This window comes from Oncorhynchus keta, chromosome 29, assembly GCF_023373465.1.
Source record: "Oncorhynchus keta strain PuntledgeMale-10-30-2019 chromosome 29, Oket_V2, whole genome shotgun sequence".
In the NCBI taxonomy this organism is placed as follows: domain Eukaryota; kingdom Metazoa; phylum Chordata; class Actinopteri; order Salmoniformes; family Salmonidae; genus Oncorhynchus; species Oncorhynchus keta.
The window spans coordinates 18,185,831-18,199,664 of NC_068449.1; the positions used below are offsets into that span (position 1 = coordinate 18,185,831).

The window sequence follows — 13,834 nt, forward strand, 5'->3', positions numbered from 1 at the left end:
CTTATCCATAAAAATGTTCCATTCATAATTGACAAAAACATATCTGATCCGGAGGGGAGATTTATTTTGATAACTGGGTCACTATATGGTCAACCAATTACTATATTAAACATATACGCCCCTAACACAGATACTCCTGCCTTCATGTCAAAAATTATAACCCTGTTCAATGAGCATTGTCTCCTTTGGCGTGGTGGCCGGAGATTTTAATTGTACCCTTAACCCAACCCTAGACAAATCATCTCAAGTCCCCACCACAAATCCTAGATCTGTAAAGATGTTGAACTCTCTTACTAAAAAGATGGGACTGATAGATATCTGGAGAGAGAATAATAGCTCATCTATGGACTATACATACTATTCTAATGTCCATAACACCTACTCCCGTATAGATTACATTTTTATCCCAAAGAGTTTCATAAATTCAGCCACATGTACAATCAGACCTATAGCACTTTCAGATCACGCCTTTGTCCACCTCCGCTTTGACCTCTGCAAAAACATCCCGAGGTCAAAGAGCTGGAAATTCAACACCTCCATGCTATCAAACGAAGTGTTCCATACATTGGTAAATACATGGATAGACAACTACACACAAGACAAACAAAGATTCTCCTGTTTCTCCGGCCACAATGTGGGACGCTGCTAAAGCCACACTAAGAGGTCATCTAATTGCATATGCTTCCTCTAAGAAAAAAGCAATGGAAGCACACAGGCTAGATCTTGAGAGGGAGCTGGAATGCTGTGAAAAAATACATAAACAATCCCTAGACAGCACCTCCTGGAGTCATCTTAAAGCAGCCAAAGCCAAACTGAATTTGGACTACACTCGGGAGATTAAAAAAAAAGTATTCTTTACTAAACAGAAATACCATGAGTATAGCAATAGGCCCAGTAGATTGCTTGCTTACCAATGAAAAAAGGAGCAGTCAGAGCGTACAATCATGGCTATCCGAACAGCAGAGGACGAGGTCACATATGACCCAAAAAAGATCCATTTAACTTTTCATGATTTTAACTGCAAACTATATACCTCTGAGAGAAAACACACGGAGGCAGAACTCCACTCTTTCCTAGAGGGAATCTCACTACCTAAACTATCAGAGACCGACCAAGAAGATCTCAACTCCCCCTTCACTCCTGAGGAGATCCTGGAGGCAATTACCTCCATGCCACCTAATAAGTCCCCAGGCCCAGATGGATTCCCCAGAGTTCTACAAAGCTTTTTGGCCCCAGCTCAGCCCTATCTTCATGCCAATGCTGGAGGATTTTTGCGAAAACTGAGTTCTCCCAGACTCAATGCACACAGCTCGCATTACAGTGTTGCTAAAAAAGGACAAGGACCCCCTATCCTGCTCGTCCTTCCGGCCCATAAGCTTGTTGGATTTCGACTATAAAGTAATTACCAAATTGCTCGCCAAAAGACTAAACACTCTTCTTCCCAAAATAATAAAAGCGGACCAAACTGGATTTATTAGAGACAGATACTCTTCTGATAACATTCGCTGTCTTTTTGATATTATTGATCAAGTAAACGCACAGAAGACCCCTGTCCTGCTGGCTTCACTGGATGCTGAGAAGGTGTTTGACAGGATGGAGTGGAGCTTTCTGTTTTCAGTCTTAGAAAAGTTCAATATGGGCCCAAATTTTATTAAATGGATCAAATCACTATACTCTCATCCAAATGCCATGGTGACTACTAATGGACTGAACTCTGACAGATTCCCTCTGGAACGGGGCACAAGACAAGGGTGCTCGCTGTCCCCGCTGCTCTACTTGTTGGGGGCGGAGCCTCTGGCAGAGCTGATAAGGAGCAATCCAAGTATTATGGGTGTTTCTGCAGGCGGCCTTGCAGCACAAGATTTCGCTTTATGCGGACGATGTCTTGCTCTACATATCCAACCCTGAGAAATCCCTCCCTCATTTTACACACAATTGCTCAGTATGGCAAGTTTTCAGGTTATAAGATCAATTTTAACAAAGCCACTGTCTGCCCTCTCAATATTACACTCACCAGCTCTATGAAGACACTTTGTCCTTTCCAATGGAAAACACAGGGGTTTCAATACCTCGGGATCTTCATAACACCAGATCTGAATAGCCTTTTTAAGGAAAATTATCTTCCACTCCTGGATCGAATCAAGAACGATCTCCAAACCTGGATCTCCCTCCCAATTAGCTTAGTAGGAAGAATTAATGTCATCCGTATGAACGTCCTCCCTAGACTGAACTACTTATTTCAGATGCTCCCATGCTATCTCCCAGTCTCCTTTTTCAAAACAACTAACCAAAGCATCACCAAATTTATATGGGGCAATAAAAAACCTAGGATCAAGTTTTCCACTTTATCAAAACCTGAATCTTAAGGCGGTCTTGCCCTTCCCTCCCTTCAATTGTACTACTGGTCTGCCCAAATCTGCAACATGCTAACATGGATCACAAACAGACAAGAGTCGATGTGGATTCAGATAGAAGCCCAATCCTGTGGTTCATTGCACTTAAGCTCAATTATATTCATTAATAACTTTAGTGAAGTGGGCAACTAGCGTGGAGGGACTGTAAGAAATACCTGGGCATTTCCTCCCAAATATATGTTCTCACTCGCCTATAGTAGGCACCCCAGACTTGCCAAAAGCCCTGAGGGATGCCAACTTTAATCTTTGGCATACTCTAGGAACCAGGACCTTTTCAGACCTATTTCATCAGAAAACCACCACTGAAATCCTTTCAAGAGCTCTGCAGTGAATTCGATGTGCCAAGATCCCATTTTTTTTTTTTTTTTATATCTTCAAATGAAACATGTAATTTCCACATTTACCTCCAAGAGGTTTAGAACTCAGTTGAATGAAGTTGAAACCCTTCTTGTCACAGCACAATCCATTAAAGGCAAAATATCTTACATCTATAGACTCCTTTCTGAGAAAGGAAGCTCCTCCTTTACTCCTTTGAAAATAATCTGGGAAAAGGACCTTGGTCTGACTATCAGTGATGAGTTATGGGCGGAGGTTTGCGACAGGGTATACTGCTCCTCTACCAGTGTATAAATGAAAGAATCTGATTACAAATTTTTGTACAAATTTTATTATACTCCTTTGAGACCCCATAGAATGAAAACAGATATGTCTCCTAACTGTAAAAGATGTACCTCTGAAAGTGGAACGTATATGCATGTATTTTGGAGCTGTAGGGTGATTGCCAGATTCTGGCAATCTGTACATACTTCTGCACAGAAAATACTAGAGGTACAGTTTGATATGACCCCGTGTATCTATCTTCTTAATGCCCAGCAGGACTTTGTTCTTGATCCTGACAGAGAAAATTTGCTTATGACTATTACATACTTTGCTAAGAAATGTATTCTTCTATTGTGGGCCTCTAATACCCCTCCTACATTTAAAATGTGGATTGACCAGATTGTTGACTTTCTTCCTCTTGAAAAGCTCACTTATGACCTCCACAAGAGACAGCCCAAGTTTGATAGACTCTGGTCTCCACTATTCAACTATATTTCAAACTGGACAGAGTGAACGGGGTGACTAGGGAAATGCGCAGATACATGTTGTGTCTCAGCGAATGCTTGAAATAGCTGATAAGAACCTTGATAGTGCTGCTGCAAGTGTTATATTTTTTTGTTTTGTGTTTTTATTTTATGTGTGTGTGTATGTATGTATGTTTTGTATGTGTATGTATGTATGTATGTATGTGTATGTATGTATGTATGTATGTGTGTATGTGTGTATGTGTGTATATGTATGTGTGTGTGTGTGTGTGTGTGTGTGTGTGTGTGTACCAAGGAAAATATATAGATTAAGAAAAATAAATGCTTTTATTTGACTTTATCATTCATTTTTTTATTTTAATTTTTTCAAATGTATTATTATTTTTATTGTATTATGTATTTTTCTTTTTTTAAAGCCTGTCACATCTGTGAATGTGGAATGTGTTTTGTTGGTTGATTGAAAAACAAGAACTTAATAAAACTTTAAATTGAAAAAAAAAATTGCAATACGTATAGAATCGTGAAAATCGCAATGTGTATCGTATCGGCACCTAAGTATCGTTATAATATCGTATCGTGAGGTCCCTGACAATTCCCAGCCCTATGCTGATTCCACCCGTCTGCCTATTTCCTGAATTCACCTCAAACAGAAAAAGAAAGCGGACTGTTAAGGAATAAATAGACCCCGTTAGTTTTCCACTGGTGTTGAAGGTAGCACACAGAGATGGCAGACATCTTGCTTTGTACTGTATTTGTGTGTTTTTGTTCAGTAGAGGTGAGTGTTGTGCTGTCATTCTTCATGCTCTGGTGCCTCTCCTGGAGGTTAAAGTCCCCCACGTTGTTTCCCCACCTGACTGAAACGGCAGCTCCAGTTTCCAATATAAACAGGCAGCTCTCCAGTAACAATTGCTCGGGGCAGGGCTGACTGGGAGTCTCTGGATCAGGACGAGTGGTTGAGAGAGGAGCAGTTTGGTCCTTTCAGTGGGAATGGAGTCTGTGAGGGGTAGGGCCAGGACAATACCAGTATCGCGATACTCATTAATATTGTAGCAAGGAAACGACACACTAAGTGGATTTAACTTCTTTAGAAAAACATCCCTAATGTTGGAAATCAACATAATGTTGTCATCCAGAGTCACATGTATTTATTTCCAATCGATAGCACATAATATATACCATACAGCAGATTTTTAAAGGACCAAAGTGTCTGGTCTGCTTCATGTTTTTGTTTTTTCCATGTACATTTTATTGTCATACTGGTATCATCACAGCCCTAGTGAGGGGAGTGGTCTTCGCATTGTGCCAATAGATGTCAGTCTAGCAGGGTAGGACAGAGGAAGATGATTGGTCTGGACATGTGGCCTACTGGTCTTCGTGTGAGACCACGGCCAAACGGTGTCAGCAGACCTACACTCAACTCTGTCAGAGAGCTACCCAGGCATACTCAATCAGTCCCCTATATTATCATGTTTCACTGCAGTTGGCTTCTTATTTACACACCACACACACACACACACACTGTTACTGGTGTGAGGTGCAGAACATGCTGTATGTGTCGTGCTTTATTGGCATGTTGGTATTGCAGGTGTATGCAGTGTCCTCTGTATGTTATTGACCCAGTAGGCTGCTCAGTCTTTCTCCTGCATTGACTGTTGAGTGAGAACTTTAACAAACTGAGTTCAAACTCTATTTGTGATACCTTACCTCCACTTTCGCCTGACTGAACTTCTATCTCCATGCATTTTTAAACCTGGGCCCCAGTCAAGCTGACATCCAGCCTGGTATTGACAGGAAGTGCTCTCTGTCTGTCCATGTGGAATGAAGCTAGATTTCAGTCTGGATTTCTCAGCCTGACTCTCCAGTATGAGGAGTCTGTCTACACACAGTCATATGGCTTCAGATTCCACATGCCTTTTAAATACTTATAGGTTATCCTTTGAAAAATAACTAATATTGAAAGCAGCTTAACCCCAGTGTGTCCCCTTTTAGCTCCAGTCTGCAGTGGCCGTGTGCTTTTCCAGTGTGCTGAGAAGATAAGCTCACTCTGAGTGGTGTGTACAGGACTGATACAGACAGCTTTGATCTTCAGCTGACACGTTGTGTTCCCTTCTCTCTGATAATACTGTATGGATGTACTGTATACTGTATGGATGTACTGTATGGATTTGATATCCATGTCTACCTGCGAGCACACATGCATACACTTAGCACTAATGTGTGTCGTATTGTGTTAGCCCTAAAAATGATTCACTTTACAGTGTAAGGGGATAGATTGTGCAGGCTTGGAATAAGCTCATAGAAGGTTTCAAAAGAAGGTATCCCAACAGAATATGTGAAACAGTGCAAAGTACGATTGACTTCATTTTGGTGTCTGATAAATCTAAAATATCGCAGAGTGGAGTAATAGTATATGGAATCAGTGATCATTGTATTACATTTTGTACAAGGAAGATTTTTAATTCTGTGTTGAAAAGTTTAGGGAGGAAGTGGGTAAAATTGACTGGTCACTTGTGCTAGGTAGTGTTGGGGTAGACGGTGCCTGGGAAGTCTTTAAATGTAGATTCCTTGATGTGGTGAATGTGATGTCTCCCATTAGACGGGTCAGGGTAAAGCAGAGATCTAGAACTTGATTTAATCATGAGATTCTAGAATCTATCCAAGCAAGGAATAAGGCCTTTAAAAAATGTAAGAACTCTAAAGAGTAGCCTGATGTTGTCCTATATAAACATCACAGAAATGAAGCACAGAGGAGGATGGATGAAGCTAAGAGGGGTTACTTTGCTAAGAAAATAATTGAGAACAAAAATGACCCTAAAAATCTTTGGAAATCATTTAAGGAACTAGGCTGTAGTAGTACCACCAAAAACAAACTAAACAGTATTGGGTTGAACATCAAGGGGGAGATGGTATATGAAAAAGCAGAGGTTGCAAATTAATTCAACTATTTTTTTTACTTCTGTTGCCAGCAAGCTGGTTAGCAAGCTGCCCACCAGTTCTGGGTTGTATGGAAGCAACCAAATCAAGAAGTATTATGTAGAGTTAGGGATTCAGCCAAACTCGTTTTCTTTTGCAAAGGCAGCAACGGCCAAAATAGTCAGTATGCTGGCAGAGCTTAAATGCTCCAAAGCCACAGGCCTGGATAATATTCCTACAAGGTTTCTTATAGATTCTACTGAGAAAATTGGCCCTTGTATTGCGCATATCGTTAATCTCTCTCTTGAACAAGGCACCTTTCCCAGGGACATGAAACAAGCTAAAGTTATACCTCTGTATAAGAAGGTGATAAAGTGTGACCCTGGGAATTATAGGCCTGTATCTATCCTTTGTGTAACACCAAATATCCTGGAGAGAATTGTACATGAGCAAATGTATGAATATGTTAACAAACAGGGTCTAATGTATTATTTTCAGTCAGGGTTTAGAAAAACATACTCCACTGATTCATGTCTACTTTACTTGACTGACTTCAACAGGAAAGAGATTGATGAGGGAAATCTGTGTGGAATGGTACTGCTTGACCTACAGAAGGCCTTTGATACCGTTTACCACGGTCTCCTAATCTCCAAACTGGAGGCACTGGGGTTAAGCAGTATCCCTCTAGGCTGGGTAAAGTCCTATTTATCAGGAAGGGAGCAAGTAGTAGAGGTTAATGGTTCACTGTCTCAGGCAAAACCAATGAGTGACAACCAATGGCATTCTGCAGGGGGGTGTGCTTGGGCTGTTGTTATTGTATATTAATGATATGAAAGATGCTTGCTGTTCTTGCTGTCTTTTTTTTATGCTGATGACTCTACACTTCTGGTGTCTCACAAAAGTAAAACTGTTGGAGAGCATACTTAGCACAAAGCTTACTAACCTTAGCTTATTATCTCCAAGCCATTTGCTATCTCTGCACTTATGGAAAACTGAAGCAATTATTTTTGGATCCAGACCTAAATTGTGTAGGTTGTCTGAAATCATAGTGGAGTTAAGGGGGTGAGGTGCTGACTACTAAAACCTTTGTTAGCTACTTGGGATGTATCCTTGATGGAAGCTTGGAAGGTGTGAGCATGGCCAATGAGGTGCTAGGGAAGGTTAATGACAGGACTAACTTTTTGGCTAGAAAGTCCAAGCTGCTTGATAAGGACTCCATGAAAGTGTGAGCTACTGCCCTCATTCAATGCCATTTTGACTATGCTAGTACTTCCTGGTTTGGGGACTTATCTAAACTGATTAAGCGGAAGCTCCAGATAGCCAAGAAATAAGCTGATCGTGGTAGTATTGAAGGTGAGTCCGCATACTCACATGGGCAGGAGCTGCTTTCAGGAACTAAACTGGCTGCCTGTTTGAGGCTAGGGTGTCCCAGATTAGACTAGGTTTGGTTTACAGGAGTATTTATGGTTCTGCGCCCAGATATCTAAGTGATTACTTTCCTCGTGTTAGATCAGGTGTTGCTGATGTGTGCTTATACAGGTTCAGGAGTAATGCTGGGAAAGGTACTTTCTTGTATACGGGAGCCTCAGAATGGAATATGTTGCCTCTGCCTATAAAAACAACGTCCTCTCTGGACAGCTTTAAACATAAAGTAAAAATATGTTTGATGTCTTCTGTGCCCATATGAATAACCCCTATGATGTAACTGGAATGATGAGATAGATGTTCTTCTTTGTTTTAGTTTTATTATTTCACTGTCATACTGTGTTCCATCCTGTTTAGCCATCTTGTCTCAAGAGGACCACACAATAGAAATAAGTCCCAGACTTTGTGTGTTATACTCGATGATTTTATTAATGTGCATGTATGGCTTTTTCAAGTTATGTGTGCTTGTTTTTTTTTTAAATGGTCAAATTAATAAACTAAACTTAAAAGGTGTGCACAGGTTCGTTTTCTTCTGTTCTCAAGGGAGGGAATGTGCCTGTTGTTGATTCTGTGCAGTGTCTTTGTACTCACATTTAAATTTGTATACATTTGTATGATGTGCTGCAATTGCCTTATTTCCAGTGGCAAATCCATATCATTAGTTTGAGTTACGCTAATCAATCAATCGTAAAATAAGCAGCAGCCCCAGACACTACAGAGCTGTGTGTGACTAGATGGCTGCAGGGACGAAGCCATTATTGAATACACCATGCTTGTGACACACTTTAATGCTGTTTGACAGACGGGCTAAGAATAAAGAATCTCTCTGCCTTCAATATCCCACTTTAGGAATTAATTCCTGTAAGACTTCAGGTTCCTCACTAAAAGTAGAAAGCTACTAGCTCCAATTGTCTCGGCTCTCCAAGGAACGATGAGAAGCTAGGCTACAGGTTCCCTCTCCATCAAACCATGTCTGGGCCTGGTTGACGTGTCTTCTGTGTGTTATGGATTACAGGCAACATTCACACTGAGCTAAAGGGTAGAGTTTCCACATTCAATGTGTGTGACTCTAAACCGGAAGCTTACAAGAAATCCTGCTATGCCCTGCGACGAACCATCAAACAGGCAAAGCGTCAATACAGGACTAAGAACAAATTGTACTACACCGGCTCTGACGCTCGTCTGATGTGGCAGGGCTTGGAAACTATTACAGACTACAAAGGGAAGCACAGCTGCGAGCTGCCCAGTGACACGAGCCTACCGGACGAGCTAAAATACTTCCATGAGCGCTTCGAGGCAAGCAACACTGAGGCATGCATGAGAGCATCAGCTGTTCCGGACGACTGTGTGATCACGCTCTCCGTAGCCGACGTGAGTAAGACCTTTAAACAGGTCAACATACACAAGGCTGCGGGGCCAGACAGATTACCAGGACGTGTGCTCCGGGCATGTGCTGACCAACTGGCAGGTGTCTTCACTGACATTTTCAACATGTCCCTGATTGAGTCTGTAATGGCAACATGTTTCAAGCAGACCACCATAGTCCCTGTGCCCAAGAACGCAAGGGCAACTTGCCTAAATGACTACAGACCCGTAGCACTCACGTCCGTAGCCATGAAGTACTTTGAAAGGTTGGTAATGGTCACATCAACACCATTATCCCAGAAACCCTAGACCCACTCCAATTTGCATACCACCCAAACAGATCCATAGATGATGCCATCTCTATTGCACTCCACACTGCCCTTTCCGACCTGGACAAAAGGAACAGGAGGAGGAGGTCAGAGACCTGGCCGTGTGGTGCCAGAATAACAACCTATCCCTCAGCGTAACCAAGACTAAGGAGATGATTGTGGACTACAGTAAAAGGAGGACCGAGCACGCCCCCATTCTCATCGACGAGGCTGTATTGGAGCAGGTTGAGAGCTTCAAGTTCCTTAGTGTCCACATCAACAACAAACTAGAATGGTCCAAACACACCAAGCCTGTCTTGAAGAGGGCACGACAAAACCTATTCCCCCGCAGGAAACTAGAACGATTTGGCATGGGTCAAATCATCAGAGGAGATTCCACAGCCAGACATAAAAGCAGAGGACACGCTGCGTGTTTGCTAAGACATGCTGTGAATACCACTTGTTCAACTTGATAAACCCTGCCTGCCTCCAATAAAACACTCGCCTGCCTTCACACCCAGATGGGCAGTGAGCATAATGCCTGCTTTCTCCCAACCTCGACCTGTTCTCCACATGACCTCCTCACTTTGCCCTCACTGCCAAGAGGGAGCAGGCTTTGGCTAGGCCACTGCAGCCGATACTTCATACATTAGAATAGGTGCACACTGACTACACAGTATCTGCCCTTAGTCTACGGGCGGGCCGATCAGTTAATGACGAGGTCGTTTCAGTAGTTCACGTAACGGGTCCAGACCCAGATGTAGACGCTTTAGGTCAGAGTTATAATATTATATCTGTTTGGACTTCCTACTATCAATTTGCGGTCTACAAATGATTTGTCATTATGTTCCTGACCACAGCGCAATAAGAAATTGTCCCACGGCTGAATCTAGTTGTATCTGCTATAGGTTTTGTGCGTGTAGCACCTGACTTGAATGTGAATTTGAAGCCTTAATTTATAATATTAGCCCTGGGGACATAGGCATCAGTCTTCAGGCTACACACTTTTCAATGAATTCCATATTATTTGCTGCTGTAGTTGAATGCCCACAGTTATTGTATGCAGTAATCATGTGCCTATGAACCAGAGTGATGGTGCTCTCACTGAGGTGGTGAGACCTGGTAGGAATTCCACTGTATGCAACTCACTTTGCACTAACATAAATAACATGAGCATATCTACCTGTGCATAGCTTCCCAGTAAAGCAATAAAAACAATGAAGCATCCCAGAATTTTATTTTAAATAGCCCACGTCAGCATATGTAGTTTATGAAACAAGTTTTAAAAAATCTCTCATTTGCTCGTAACAGATGAAAATCTCTGAAACGCTTTGAGTCAGTGTGTCTATGTATGTATGCGGATGACTCAACACTATACACGTCAGCTACTACAGCAACTGAAATGACTGCAACATTTAACAAAGAGCTACAGTTAATTTCAGAATGGGTGGCAAGGAATAAGTTAAATATTTATTTATATAAATATTTCAAAAAACTTAATGCATTGTATTTGGGACAAATAATTCACTAAACCTCACCTAAATCTTGTAATGAATAATAAGGAAATTGAGCAAGCTGAGATGACTGAACTGCTTGCCATAACCCTGGATTGTAAACTGTCATGGTCAAAACATCTTGATGAAACAGTAGCTAAGATGGGGAGAAGTCTGTCCATAATAAAGCGCTACTTTGCCTTAACAGCACTATCAACAAGGCAGGTCCTACAGGCCCTAGTTTTTTCCAGAGAGAGATTGAGTCAGGAATGGGTTTAGGCTGTCCTAGGGGTTATGGGACTGGCTGTGGTTCTGTGAGGAGGTTAGAGGTTATGTGACCAGATTAGAGGTTATGAGACTGAATGTGGTTATGTGACCAGGTTAGAGGTTATGGGACTGGCTGTGAACCTGTGGTTCTGTGACCAGGGAAATTTTTTAGAGCGAACTGTGTGTGTCTGCTGCCCCAGTCTGAGTCCCTTGGCTGCGACCTGATTCTGACCCAGCCATCTGTCATCCAGCCCCCGACTCAGCACTCTGAGCTTAGGTCTGCTCTGCTGTCCATACTGGGAAAGCCCCAGTCCAGAATGCAGGGAGGGGAGGGGAGGGGACAGGACAGTGCTTGGCTTACACAGCTCTCATTATTTACTGGGTTAGTCTTACAGTACGATTGTCTGGGATTGATGACAGTTTAATTGTTCCGTTCAGAGCCAGACCATTAAAGTACTGGGTATGTAAATTGTCCAAGTAGGTCATGAATAAAAGAATATCAACCTGTATCATGGCTGCCCATCAGTACCTCTACTCGGTCTCTGTCTCTGGGCTAATGGCCTCCTCTCCCCCTTGGTGCCCATCAGTACCTCTACTCGGTCTCTGTCTCTGGGCTAATGGCCTCCTCTCCCCCTTGGTGCACATCAAAGGTAGAAGAGCTTAAAGCTTTTTATTAGCTTGTTATCTACAAAATGCTTCAGGATAATGAACATGCATGTACTGACGATATGTTATGCATTTTCGTCCTCTCCTGTTTGGATTAGGATTGACAGGTGTTTGGATTAAATGTTATACCATTTTTCATTTTTTAATGTTTTATTATTTAACCAGGTAGGCCAGTTGAGAACAAGTTCTCATTTACAACTGAGACCTGGCCAAGAAAAAGCAAACAGTGGGACAAAAACAACACAGAGGTACATAAACAAACGTCCAGTCAATAAGACAATGGAAAAATGTATGTACAGTGTGTGCAAATGTAGAAGAGTAGGGAGGTAAAGCAATAAATAGGCCATAGAGGCAAAATAATTACCATTTAGAAGATGATATGCAGGTAGAGATACTGGGGTGCAAAAGGGTAATTAATAATATGGGGATGAGGTAGTTGGTTGTGCTATTTACAGATTGGCTGTGTACAGTTATAGTGGTCGGTAAGCTGCTCTGACATCTAATGCTTAAAGTTAGAGAGGGAGATATAAGACTCCAGCTTCAGTGATTTTTGCAATTCGTTCCAATAAATTTAGGCCTACTCTACTTACTATGTAGGTTGGCAGTGTAGACTAGGCCTACATTTTCCTGTGATCCATTGCTGTATAGAGGAAGGCTTAGGCATGCATTTTACAGGTTGCTATTTTTGTCCAAATGTATCTGTTGGGCAACAGTCACTGGATTATTTTTAAGATGTTCTATGAAATGTAAGGTTCAGCGAATTCAGTTTAGTTTGCCTTTAACTTGGAGTAAAGAGAACTGGCCTATGTGAATCTGATCAGATTGGTAATCATTAGCTTGAGGAGGAGCTGCAGTGTATTGTGTTGCTGCCAGCTACTGGTTAGAGAGTAGAATTAACACATTTCTTGAACGTCTCTATAATACAGAATGTAGATAAACTTTTTTTTTAAATCCTTTATTTGGCTACTTAGGCTAACCAGTTGGCCTAAATCCAGACTACTATTTGATAGGCTGTAGGCTACAGTGCCTTGGGAAAATATTCAAACCCCTTGACTTTTTCCACATTTTGATAAATTACAGCTTTATTCTGAAATGGATTAAATAAATTAACTCCTCAGCAATCTACACACAATACACCATAATGACAATGTGAAAACAGGTTTTAGAAATGTTTCCTAATTTATAATATATATATATTTTTAAACAAACAGATATTCCTTATTTGCATAAGTATTCAGACCCTTTGCTATGAGACTCGAAATTGAGCTCAGGTGCATCCTGTTTCCATTGATCATCCTTGATGTTTCTACAACTTGATTGGAGTCCACCTGTGGTAAATTCAATTGATTGGACATGAGTTGGAAAGACACACACCGGTCTATATAAGATCCCACAGTTGACAGTGCATGTCAGAGTGAAAACCAAGCCATGAGGTTGAAGGAATTGTCCGTAGAGCTCCGAGACAGGATTGTGTCGAGGCACAGATCTGGGGAAGGGTACCAACAAATTCCTGCAGCATTGAAGGTCCCCAAGAACTCAGTGGCCTCCATCATTCTTAAATGGAAGAAGTTTGGAACCACCAAGATTATTTCCAGAGCTGGCCGCCCGGCCAAACTGAGTAATCGGAGGAGAAGGTGACCAAGAACCAAGATAGTTCCTCTGATAGGGCTCTAGAGTCCCTCTGTGGAGATGGGAGAACCTTCTAGAAGGACAACCATCTATGCAGCACTCCACCAATCAGACCTTTATGGTAGAGTGGCCAGGCGAAAGTCACTCCTCAGTAAATGTGCACGACAGCCCGCTTGGAGTTTGCCAAAAGGCACCTAAAGACTCTTAAGACCAGACTAAACAAGATTCTCTGCTCTGATGAAACCAACTCTTTGGCCTGAATGCCAACC

The 13,834-nt window shown here is 41.8% G+C and overlaps 1 protein-coding gene across 1 annotated transcript in view; it reads left to right on the forward strand.

Moving 5' to 3' along the window:
* The window catches only part of LOC118362157 (ral GTPase-activating protein subunit alpha-2-like), a 224,811-nt gene that overhangs the window by 39,705 nt on the left and 171,272 nt on the right, over positions 1-13,834 (forward strand). The window lies entirely within an intron of this gene.